Below are 12704 nucleotides of genomic sequence, written 5' to 3' on the forward strand. Positions count from 1 at the left end.
ACATTAACTGCTTTGTCTGAGGCTTGTATACCCCAGCTAGGAAACTGACACAGAGAATGTTGATTATTTAGTCATAATCTCTATTTGTTTGTTTTGGGATTTTTTTCTCCATTATTTTTTAAGTAATGCTTGAGTCTAGTGGGGCTGCTTCCTATTGGCAGAGGGTACCCATACTACTGCTGACCTACTTTGAAAAGCAGTTGCTCCCACCAGAGCAATACCAGTGTCACCGTAGTTGGACCCTCAGAGGGAAGGTTTGGTAAGCATTGGTTTCCTGTTTGCCAAGATCTGCTAAGTCACTGAGTCAGCAGGAATCCCTCACACTAGGTACATGTAAGGATCATAGGATAATTCAGGTTGGAAGGGATCTCAGCAGGTTATCTAGTTCAGCCAGACAACCAGAAGTTAATGCATTTGTTAATAAGGCAAAAGAATGGGAGCCAGGAGTGTGAAATTCCACAACCTTTCCTGTTGCCACAGTCAGACAAAGTCCAGCAAATCTGGCTGGAGTGATACCAGAAATACTGCTTCCCTGGCCATCTATTTCTGCCTCCTTACTGAAGGTTCCTGCCTCCACAACAGTCCCTGGTTTAATACAATTAAGACATTAAAGTTACCTCTATCAATAGTTTAAGCTCATTTGCTGGGCCTTGTATTGAAGCAGCTGGGACTAGTGTGTATGTTTCATTCCACCGGCTGGTGTGAGGCAGGAATCTCAGGCAAAGAGAAGGTAAGAAATTGCTGGGAGGGGATGTGACACTTTAAGCCGCTGAAGCCTGTTCCACTATGAGTATATTCTCATGGCTTACATCTTTTTATTTTTTGATAGAGGCTATAAGCCTGGCAGTTCTGGATAAGACATGATATTGGTGGGTGTCCGTGGCTATGGTTAGGTGGGCTCTAGCTGTGTTGGTGCAGAAGAGCATTACTCACAGGCAAACCCCAGAGACTTATGCCCCTTTCCAGCAATGTGCAAATCTGCCAGCAGAGCTGATTGTGTGCCTTCTCTCTCTAATTTATTCTAGTCAGTTCAATCAGAAGCTGATATAAATTTATGTAAGTCTTTTGCCGTGAACGTTTGATTTGGTTCAAAAGTGTCTCTTCAGCTGGAGTAATTGCAAACACTGTCGGATAAGTTTAAAGCTATACACTCTTAGGGTCTGTGTCAGATTAACAGTACTGGCTTCTGAATTGATTTGGTTATCATTACATAAATTCCATAGACTGTGTCTAACTCAGATGGCTGGCACAGGCTTTTAGCACAAGGTAGCAAAGAGCTTCATTTGTAACCTCCTCCCACACACAAAAGTTCTGCAGGAGAAGGTTGAAAACATAGGAGATATCTATGAATTATGAATTGCCCTTTGCTTTTGTCTTCCCTTCCCCTTGCAATTATATTTAAGTAGACTACAGGAATTATTGTGGCTTCATAATAATTTTTAATGCTCACATGTGAACAAAACTCTTTACCAAGTCTTACAGGCTACGTTCAGAAATGCTGCAATAATGGAAGGTGAAAAGCAATAGGGAAAAGAAGGTGCATGTTACATATCTATGGGCATTAACCTTCCAAGGGAAGTTATGCACAACTCAGTAAAGGCATCAATAGACAGACACTGTTAATTTTCATACACACATAGTACTTGTTCTTCTGCATAGATATTTATATGGTATGATATTTATCAGTATGACACATCCACCAATTTCCCTCCTAGGAAAGAACCTCAGAGTCTGAACCTTGAGAAATTGTGACGGAGTGGCAACACAGAAGGATTTAGACAACATCTCACACAAGGTACATCACAAAATGCTGTGAATTGTTAATAGGGAATAGTTAAAGGATTTTCAAATTAGATTTCAGTTAAGGCAGAAAGTAAGAGTAGGAACGGACACGGGTGTTTGTGTTTATCTGGTCAAATGTGAACATCTGTCTTACAGACCTTTGCCTCTGAGTTAGCTTTCCTCTAGGCTTTTTTCACGGTAGAGAGAGAGATAGGTACTTTGGGGATATAATTCCTGCTTTGATCAAGGTGGATGGTACCCTGAATGTGTTTAATTTTTTCCAGTGATTATAGCAAACTCAGCTGATCAGCATAAATATAAGTGTTTGTTCTGTAGATGCCTAAAGGTAAGTGAGAGGAGTCCCACCAAAAGTGCTGCAATGTTAAAGCCACAGAAAGAGAAAGCTGTCATGGTAGTTATGACTAGGTTGATTAAAATTATGAAAAACAAGCCAATGCCAGATTCATAGAAAATACAAGCAGAAGACAGATCTTTGAGATGGGCTGAAGCAAGCTCATGGTAGGTTGAATAAAACAGTTCTGCTTTGAATCTGTGGTCATAAATTAGAAGAATTAACAAAAACTTGGGTATTGTGGGTTTTTTCTGTGTATACTTAACATGCATAAGCACTTTGCATATATTGGAGCATTACTGTTTGGAGAATGAATAACAAAGTAGTTTACAGTAGTCAAAAAGAGAAGAAAATTTGGAGAGAAACCTCAAATAAAGTAGAGTCAGACCCAGGGAGCTGTGTGTCAGCAACTGTTAAGTGAAAACCAGGGCAGAGAAAGGAAAGTTTATTCACATCATCACAGTCCTGTGGCAGGCCACTAGACAGTATCAAGTGGCAAAGTTTCGTTGATCTGTCTGCTGGGGTTGACAACTGAGAGGAAATCACGGTTAAGCAAAACAATGTTCAGCATTCGGTAACTCTTTCATGGTACAGTGTGAATTTTGGGCTAGTTTGCTAAGGTTTTGACACTTCTGGAACTGCACACAGTCTGTCCCACCGCAATCATTTTGGCCAATTTCAACTGCATTTGCAAAAGGCTGACAGTCTTAATAGTAACTGAGTTACTTTTAGTTCTGTAGTAAGTAGCATGGTAGGAAAGACGGGCTCAGCTGGTGCCCCTGCTGAGCACAGGGTAGGCAGAAGTTGGCTATTAAAGATATCTTCTGGAGACAAGCTGCCTGGTCTGCATGCATAAAACGACCCACAGCTGCACTTTTAGTGCTACTTGAAGCACGTACTTCTGTGCACAGTTGCAATACCACGTGTGACCTATAGGCAGCCGTTTTATCGAGGTGATGAGGGCTAAGTGGAAATGGATACCAAACCACAGGTTTGAACCAAACAGTTACAGCAGTTGAGCCCGTAAACTCAGGCACAGCCATTAATTTTAAGTCATGCTGGTATATACTCCTTCCCCTGTAGATATTCCTCTGACTTAAAAGTGACAGTTTCAAATAAAAGAGTGTCATGGTTTGGGCCTAACCCCCGTGGCTGCTCACAAACACACTGGAATGGGGAGGACAAAGGCCAACTAGAAGCTCGTGGGTCAAGAAAAAGGACAAGGAGGGTTTGCTCACCAATTAGGGTCACAGGCTAAAGAGACTCAAGTTGGGGAATAATTTTATTTACCACTAATCAAACACACACAGGACACAGACAACACACAGAGCAGTGCTTGCATATGTTACCCCACCCCTCCCTTCTTCCTGGGCCCAAATCACTTTGTACTCTGTTTCTCTCCCTCCTTCCCCCCAGCGGCACAGGGGGACAGGGGATGGGGTTTAGAGTCAGTTCACAGGCTGGTGGTTCCTGTGGCTCCTTCCACCTCAGAGAAAAGGATTCCTTACAGTCCTTCCTTGCTTCCCCACAGGGTCCCCTCATAGCAGAGATTCCTCCACGAACCTCTCTGACATGAGTCCTTCCCACGAGGTCCAGTCCATCAAGAACAGACTGTTCCAGTGTGGGCTTCCCACAGAGTCACAGGCTGCTTTGGGAACAGTCACCTCCCCTGGCATGGGATCCTCCACAGCTGCAGATCCAAGTCTTTGGGCTGCAGGTCCGCATTTTCCCCCACCATGTGCCTTCAGTGTATAGTCCACCATGTTCCTCCATGAGTGCAGGGATACAGCCTGCCATCTCCCCATGGGCTGCAGGGAAACTTCTGCTTGGGCACCTCCTTCCCCCTTCTTCCTCACCAACCTTGGGATCTCCACTCTGGCACTACTCTCACCTCTCCAGCTCTGCCCTGCTTCCTGCCCCTCTTCTCTCTGGTCTTGTACCAGTTCTTTCATTTGTTAATCACAAAGGCGTATCCATTGTCTCTCTCTCATGGCTCTGGCCTTGGCCACTTGAGCTGGGGGAGCTTTTAGTAGCTTCTTACAGGAGCCACCCCTGGGTACCCTCCCCTGCTACTGAAACCATGCCAGAACCAAACCAGCACAAGGAGCTGTTGGGCAGCTACACACTGTTTAGATGCCCAAACCACTAGAATAAACAAAGCAGTCTTATGTTTATTAATGGCTTGACCAGTGGTTTTGATTTCTTAGGCACGTTAATTCCAGTTCTGCAGTATGAGATATTAGAAGATGAATTGGCTGTAGCAATCCACTTCTGTAAACACATTCATCCAGAACAGAAGATAGCTACATTTAAAGAGCATTCTTTAATGTAATGGTAAACCTTTCCAGGACTGTCTCAAACAGTCCTTTGGTTAGTGCTGTGATCAATGGCAATGAAGGTGACTGTGTTGGAGAGGGATGGACTGAAGATTTGTATTCTGGTATGTGCCTGAGTATGAAGATTCTGCAGGGCAGGAGGTAAGCACACCACAGGCCATGCATCTGCATTGGGAAAAAAACTGTCATTTATTGTTAACTTCTTAAACCTGCATCACTGAATGTGTAAAAAATTCTGAGTGGGTAGAAGCAATGCAGTAAATGGCAAGATGTACTTACAGTTGAAAGTTTAGCCAAAGATCCTACTTGAAATCTTTAAGGGGAGCAAGAACGTTAAACAAGATATGCTGGTGAACACTGTGAAGAATCTCTTTTCCCTTTCTGGTCCTATAATGTGAATAGGGAACATGCAGTGGTTTCCATGTGAACAACTTAATCTGGTTCATATTTTGAGAGTAAAATTAGGAATATTTTTTTAACTTCAAAATTTGGACTGTATTTAGACAATGTGTGTTTTGTTAATGTTCATTTATCTAACAAATTAGAAACATGATTGTGTCAGTAAAGGGTCAGTGAGACAAGGAACAGTATCTCATAAAATGACAGGCATTGGTATCACAGCTTTGGTTAAACATACCTGAAATTATTATAACATCCCATTCGCATTCTTGGGGGGAATATTCACTGCCTACATTTGAACATCTAACTTAGATGCCTAAATTAGGAGGCTCATCTCCCTAGATGCCTTACATAGTTGAAGGAGTGAGAGAGGCTCCTCCAGAGAGCAATTTAGACAATCTTCATTAGGTTTCTGCTCTGAATTATCATCTGGAGGAGCCTCTTCAACTTTGAATGCTGTTCTGTGCTATTCTTTGCATCTTTTCCTTGGCAACAAAACTGACTTAACTGGTCTCCACCCCTCAACACTTGTTCTTGCCCTTTGCTTTTGAGTGTCACTCTGTTGCTTGTGCTAGTACAGCTGTTGATGTGGTGGCACTGCCTAGCAGGTCAGTGAAGTCACCAGGCAGGCAGGCAGGCTTCTTATTAACCTGTGATGAGATTGTATGATTGTATTTACCTGTGACCTTCCACAGCTCAACCTGGCTAATTGCTTCTTTTAGGGAAATACTTGCCTCTTTCTGATCCTTCTCCAGGAAGGTAAGAATAAAAACATTCCTAAAGAATCAAGTAAGGAAGAAGCTAAAATCCACAAGGAAGCATAACTGAGTTAAATTTATATATGCTAAGATGGAGCTAAACCTATATATGCTGTTGTCTTCTTGTGTGCATTTCCTCATGCAAACAATGTTTTGTATCAGCTTAAAAGAAAAAAAAAAAAAGGGGGGGGGGGGGGGAGAGGGCAAGTGTTGTGTTTACCTTTCATGTCAATGCATTTTTAAATGTAAGGAAGTTACAAAATGAGTCTGTCATGGTTTAGCCCCAGGTGGCAGCTCAGCCCCAAACAGCCACTCGCTCACTCTGGGCCCAGTGGGATGGGGAGAGAATTGGGAGACTAAAAGTGAGAAAACTCATGGATCGAGATAAAGCTGGTGTAATACGTAAAGCAAAAGCTGCACACCCAAGCAAAAGAAAATAAGGAATTTACTTCCCGTGGGCAGGCAGGTGTTCAGCTATCTCCAGGAAAGCAGGTCTCCATCACATGCAGCAGTTACTTGCGAAGACAGAGACTATAATTCTGAACCTCCCTTCTTCTTCCTTCCTTCCTGAGCTTCTATGGCTGAGCATGACATCACATGGCATGGATTATCCTTTTAGTCAGTTGGAGTCAGCTGTCCTGGCCCTGTCCCCTCACAATTTATTGTGCACTCCCAACCTGCTTGGTGGAGTGGTGAGAGCAGTAGAGAAGACCTCCACTCAGAGTAAGCACTGCTCAGCAATAGCTAAACATCCCTGTGTTACCAACACTGTTTTCAGCTCAAATCCAAAACACCTGCTAACTACTATGAAGAAAATTAACTTTATCCTCACCAAAACCAGTACAGAGCCTTAACTCTTCAAATCCTTTTACAGTGGATAAATACATGTATAATGAGGGTACTTGTGCAATAGAAGATAACAGACTGGGGTTTCTATCATTACAGGTTACAAAAGAAGAACAAAGGTTATTAAAAAAAGTTTGAAAAGCACAGTATAATATGTTGTACTGTTTTCTCAAGGTGGGGAAGGTGATCCTGTGCTGTTTCTCTGTCATTTGTATTCTGGGTTTATGTTTTGCTGAGATAGCAAAAAAATCCTCCTCCTATTGAGACAGTCCTTGGGACCTTCCTGCACGAGGAGAGCAGCCTCCAGCACCACCGTTCAGTGTGCTGCTGGCTGGTAGGGGCAAACTCCCTGTGCCATTACTTGCAAGTGGCCCCAAAGCATGTATCCACACAAGAGAGGGAGAAGTTTTCCATCTCAAGGCTCAGTGGTGGATGCTGACTCACACCTGGGCTGCTTAGGGCTGCTACATACTGCTCTGTCCACACCACGTAGCCCTGTACCCTGGATCTCAGATATGTACCTTGTGGTGTGCCTCCCATGCACTTTCAAGAGTGTGCTGCCTGCAGGGAAGACAACAGGAGTGTGAGGGGCCAAATATTATGATCTTGGCATTATTGCCAACTGGGGGAAATTCCAAGAGTGAACTACCCAAGATCCATGCCTTGTCTTGAATGCATGTGATATACTTAAACAGGTACCCAAGGAGAGGGCTAACAATTAAGCAGAGGGGACAACTGAGGGCTTGGGATTTTTCCCTTGACCCCAGTGTAGGACATAGTGTAGACATGTCTTAAGACAGATTTTAGTCTTGTGGTGAGATTAGTACAATACAAACACATAGTTTCATACAGCTTAGATTAACATGCCTTAATTGTATATAGACTTTGAAAACAGAAGTGGTTAGTACCATCTATCAGGGGCTCCCTAGTGTATCACACATACTGCTGAAATAAAGCCGCTTACATTCCTAGTTAGTAGCTCTACCTGCAACTCAGCAGAGCTTTGGCTGGCTCTCAGATCTAAAAATAACATTTTCCTTCCTGAGATACCATACACTTCAGTGATATGCTCAGTAGGAATGGAATGCAAAAGTGGAATATATTCATTGTTGTCTAGAAGTTTTCTCTCTACTGCATAGGAAACCTTCATTACATTCTTCATTAAACCATATGGCATCTAAGAATAATGTGATAAAATCACTAGTACAGGACAATAAATAACATTATGATTATGTGTTATGGGTGCCACTTCATAAATGCACAACAAGTAATTATAGTTGGAATGAATAATAGAGATTTGAGTGTTATATCTGGGAATATATTAGAAAGGACACAGTTTGTCATTAAGGATGGTAATTGTCTCATCTGAAATTATGGATTCAATAAGTAGGTGTCCACACCAAGCCAGTCATCTGTGACTGCATCTGTGATCAGCAGAGAGGAACAGGCACTTCAGAAGATAAATGGCCCCTCTGGTCTTAGACAAATATTTTCAGAGGAATGTATCTCAGAATCTCACACAAACAGAAAATCTTCAGCAACAACTTCCAGGGGGGAAGAAAGAGAATACATCCAGGAAAACTTGGTCACGCAGTGTAACCTTTCTCAGATGAGTCTCCAAGTCTATTCTTCGCTTCAGTGTACAGTCATCAGTAGTGACACTTTTGATTATGTTTATTTAAGCCATTTTAAACACGTTTCTGTGATGAAAGTTTCACCATTTCTCTAGGCAGTCTATGCCAATGCTTCATTTTCCTTAATCCTGGGTAGTTGTCTGGTGATTTAATGTAAGTCTCCTTTGTTGCAGTATATCCCCACTGCTTGTTGTTCTAACAGACACAACAGTTTATTTCACGCTTCTTTGCAACTACTTTTTACATATCTAAAGATTCCCCTTCCAGTTTTCTCTGTTCTTGACACTGGTGTCTTGACACTGAACTAAAGTGCTAGTGAAGTGATACCAGTAGGATTTATGTACAGTTAAACCTTCTCTCACTTACGCCTTCATGGCCCCCAGTGACCCCAGGGGTCCACTGACTCCAGGATGGCACTGGTGTATCTTGCTGCACTCACAGCTGCAATACCATCATGCTGTTAGCCTGTCACTCTTGTTAATTTCATGTGAGCATTCCAAATTCATTCTGTCCTTCCTGGTAAACCAAGGAGAGAAGGGGGTTAGGTGTTTTGTTGTTTCTGTCACTCTCGTATGGACACTAACCTGTTCACAGCTTTTGAAGGCATGATGCCCACATGCAAAAGTGAAAAATTGGAGGCTTGTTAGGCAGTGTTTGCAAGTGTAATGTAGTTCTTGACCCATATCTGTCTATTTTTTTTTTCACTTGCTCTTTTCAGAGAGCTTCCATGCTTTCTAATTTCTTTATAGTGGTATCTTTGCAATTTCCACAAAGCATTAAACAGAAATCCAGCCATTTTGTTAGTGTTTAATGAATTATGCTTAAGGATCTTGTGAGTTAGTCTTAACGCAGAACATTTCACAGGACTATGCATTATACCACAAAATTATTCTTAACATGCTAATTTGAAGCATATTTTCCTTTAGATTAGTTCATAAAGAGAGAGGAAGGAAGATATTTAGCTCCAGACAGCACTTGCAATAGAAATCAGTTATTTCTGTACAGCATCTTTCCTTTGAAATATCACTAAATGATTTCCAGAGAGAGGAAGAATGTAATTTAATGATCCCTTGCACAGCTCGAACACCTTTCATCAGAGCATCTCAAAGCATTTCAGACAAGCCTGAAAGCTTGTCTGGTTTTCCCCAACTACTTCAGCTGGTCTAATAAAAGATATTATGTCTTCCTACACACCTTGTATTGTTTAGCACTCAAAGCATTATCATACTTGTTTTACAGATAACTAAAAAGGGCACAAAGAATCCACACAGTTTTATTTCAAACAATGAATCTAAGATGAACTCTGTGGGGTCCCGTTTTCACTGAGTCTCCAGACTTGCAGAATACATGTTCTCGGATTACAGGCAGACATGTGGAGCGAAGTCTTCGTCCCACTGACATCAGTGGCAAAATTCCCATTGATCTGAGTAAGGCTGAAATTGCATCCTAGCTTTTCTAACTGCTGCCTGCCAGAATCGGCTTCAGACTGGTGCATCCTTCTGTCCTGTGCGTCACCATTAGTAATGAAGGCTCTGCAGCCCACGCCGTGTCTGCCATTGCATTCTCAAGAAGTGCTGAAGATGAATCTAAAGAAAGAATGAGGGACCCCAGCAGCAGGAGGGGTCTGTGTGCAGCGAGAGTGTGGTGTGTGGTTGACAGTCGCCTTGCAGTTACTGCAGATGGGTCCATCTGCCAGTTATGCATGCACTCTGTGCTGACAAAAGGGGCTGTACGAAGAGACGTTTGAATCGGCTTGCCCTGTTGTGGACGTGTGCTGTCCTCGCTCATCAGTGTCCCAGGCTGCAAGTGTGCTGCCAACACCACCTTGAAGACTGCCAGGTCTCTGATACTATGTCTGACTTTTTCTAATTAAAGGGCAGTCTAACTGTTTTGAGAAAATCTCTTCCAGCTTCATTTTTGCTTAATTAAGACTGTGGCTTCAGGCACACAGCACCAAATGCACCCAAAGCAAGTGTCTTAAGGAATTAGCCTCAAAAAAATTATCAATAAGTCTTTCCACTATGATGTTCATGGAGTGTGCACTATCATCAGAAACCATATTTCCTAACGGAAATAATAAGCACTTGAAAATACAGATTAAAAAAAGAAACATGAAAGGAGACAATGCCTGTGTATGCTGTGTACAGATATCGTCTTCTGCTATTGATGATGGCTGAATATGGTCCTGGGGAGACAAAAAGGATTTGTTCATTCTCACTCCCTGTTCTGCCCATTTGTGCCTTGCTCCAGGGGTCTTCTCAAGCTTGATGGAGGTGCAGCTGCCCAGTCTTAATATATTCTTGATGATATTCTAGGAAAATGCTAGCTGAATCCTCTGGCTGTTGTGCTAGACTGAGAACAGAAAGCTCTCACTCATCTGGCATTTGTTATCTACAGCTGCCTTTCCTCTTTCAAAGGGATTTCAGGTTATGGATAAGCTAGAGGAAAAATGAGACTTCTTTATACCACCACTTTCAATTTGAAGCTAAAGAACACCAAATAGCCAAGGTCTGAGAGTAACTGCTAGGCTCACAGAAACATTCTCATGTCTTTTGGCTTAATTAAATGTTGGTCTTTCCATTACATCTTGCATTACGAGTTGCTTGCAAATCTTTATATCTGATCGTTCTGTCATCGTGTTGGAAAAGGGTATGTCAGAATTTCTTTCCATACTGGATCTTTGTGGGTTACTTGCTAGTAAACTAATTGTACATTACTCAGATTTAAATAATAAAAAAGCTTAACTCTAGCCTGAGAAGAGTTTATTGTCCACAACAGTAGCCTAGAGACAAACTCCAGCACCTTTGGGACTCAGCTGAGGCAGCAATTAGGCAGCATTTTATTGTGATGCAGGGAGTGCGCAAAAGATGAAGCTGGACTACTCTCAAGAGCTTCGAAACAAAATTGGCTTCCTGGAGAGAGAACATAAGAAATTTGGCAACCTAAAAATATTTAAAGAGCTTAGGACTCCCAGGGGAGAATTTCAGGCTATTGAAGTGGAAAAGACTGAGCATTTGCTAAGATTGAAAAAAATAAAAGGGGGGGGGTGGGGGGTAGTTACATGAAAAACTACAAAATGTACAGATTCTTTTTTTACTGTAGCATGTTTCAAAGGGGGAAATATAATAAACCTGAAATCAATCAGTAGCACAGACTTCAAGGCAGCATTCCAAATCAAACGGCCCTGGCCTGAAAACAGGAGTCAAAAGGGATTTTTTTTTTCATTTTGGAATTATAAGGGATTGAGGCCAAGAAACCATTAAATGAGGTGAAAGGTCTAGGCTAGAGGGCATCTTAAGCAAGTCTAATGAAGTCACGGTTGCTTCGGCAGCCACGTTCCCAAAGGGTTTTGCTGTGTCTGTCACTGTGTCTCTGTTCCTCCTCTGAATCTGGCTCTCTGTCCTCTGTGTTTGCGTGCCCCAGCAGGCACCCTACGATGCCCCCTCCTAGCAGCCCTGTAGTGTGTAGCATCCCTGTGTCAAATCAAAGCTGTACCAAATGTGATTTATCTTGCCCGTCATTTGACACGTGTCATGCAGACATTACCTGCAAACTAGCTGTGCCTGACTCCCTGTATTGTTGGTGAGGAGCAACAGGAGCATACAAGGCACAGTTTAGCTCAACTGAGTGTAAATTTCTATCCTATGCCAAAACTGCCTATTTCTCTTTGACTTAAAACAGCATCCTAAGGTCTCTAACTCACAAATGGGCACCTACAGTTTTAACATACATATCTGCTCAATGGACTCTACCCACACAACTAGTATTACTCCACTGCAGACTATATATTAGAAGTTTCTCTGCTGTGTTCAGGCTATGCCTTCAATGCCTTTCTGAGTGATCTGCCCTAGTTGGTTTCTTTTTGTTTATTTGGGTTTTCTGTTGGTTTGGGGTTTTTTTTAATCCTGCTCTGGCAGGGGGGTTGGACTCAATGCTCTTTGGAGGCCCCTTCCAACCCCTAATATCCTGTGATTCTTTGATTCTATGATGCATTCTGTACATAGGACTAAGATTAATTAGCTGAAACTGTTTCGCTTAATGTCCCAACAGCAACAAGAGGGCAAAAGGGTTCCAAATATTTACCTTATTGTAGCCTCTTCCCTTTCTTGCCACTGTTCATCTGCATTATGCTGACAGTCCTGTAGCCTGACTGCTCCAGTTAGGTTTGGGGGCTGAGGTGTAGCTATCTGTAAGGAGGGAGGGATGGAGGACACCACAGCGTGAGCTGAGGAGGCTGGTGGAGGGAAGGAAGCATGCAGAGGCAGGGAGGGCCAGGATAATTTCTGTGCTGTGGTAAGTAAATAATAGCAGCCCAGTCTGCTTGGGCACCCACAGGCTGTCCAGCCGCAGTCCTGAGCTCTATGTGTGTAATGCAGCTGAGGGATAGTCACCCAGGTTTTCCACCTGGGTACTGGAGCTAGAGCCCCTGGGGCTGCACTGCAGATATGGAGTGTGCCACATGTTACTGGTCTGGCCTGAAGTTAACCCTGCCACACACATCCTACCTGCGCCTGGTATTACTGCCCTGCCTCAGTCATACAGCTCCACTCACATGATTTCATGTCAGAGGCAAGCCCATCAAATGACAAAAGAAACC

The 12704-nt window shown here is 42.8% G+C and overlaps 1 long non-coding RNA gene across 2 annotated transcripts in view; it reads left to right on the forward strand.

Annotated features, from left to right (window-relative positions):
* Positions 1-12704, forward strand: part of LOC127396435 (uncharacterized) — a 76644-nt gene that overhangs the window by 1865 nt on the left and 62075 nt on the right. For both annotated transcript variants that reach the window (XR_007892004.1, XR_007892003.1), the window contains exon 2: positions 1716-1795. This is a non-coding gene — a long non-coding RNA (uncharacterized LOC127396435). The remainder of the gene's footprint in view (positions 1-1715; positions 1796-12704) is intronic.

Source organism: Apus apus, chromosome 1 (assembly GCF_020740795.1).
Source record: "Apus apus isolate bApuApu2 chromosome 1, bApuApu2.pri.cur, whole genome shotgun sequence".
In the NCBI taxonomy this organism is placed as follows: Eukaryota; Metazoa; Chordata; class Aves; order Apodiformes; family Apodidae; genus Apus; species Apus apus.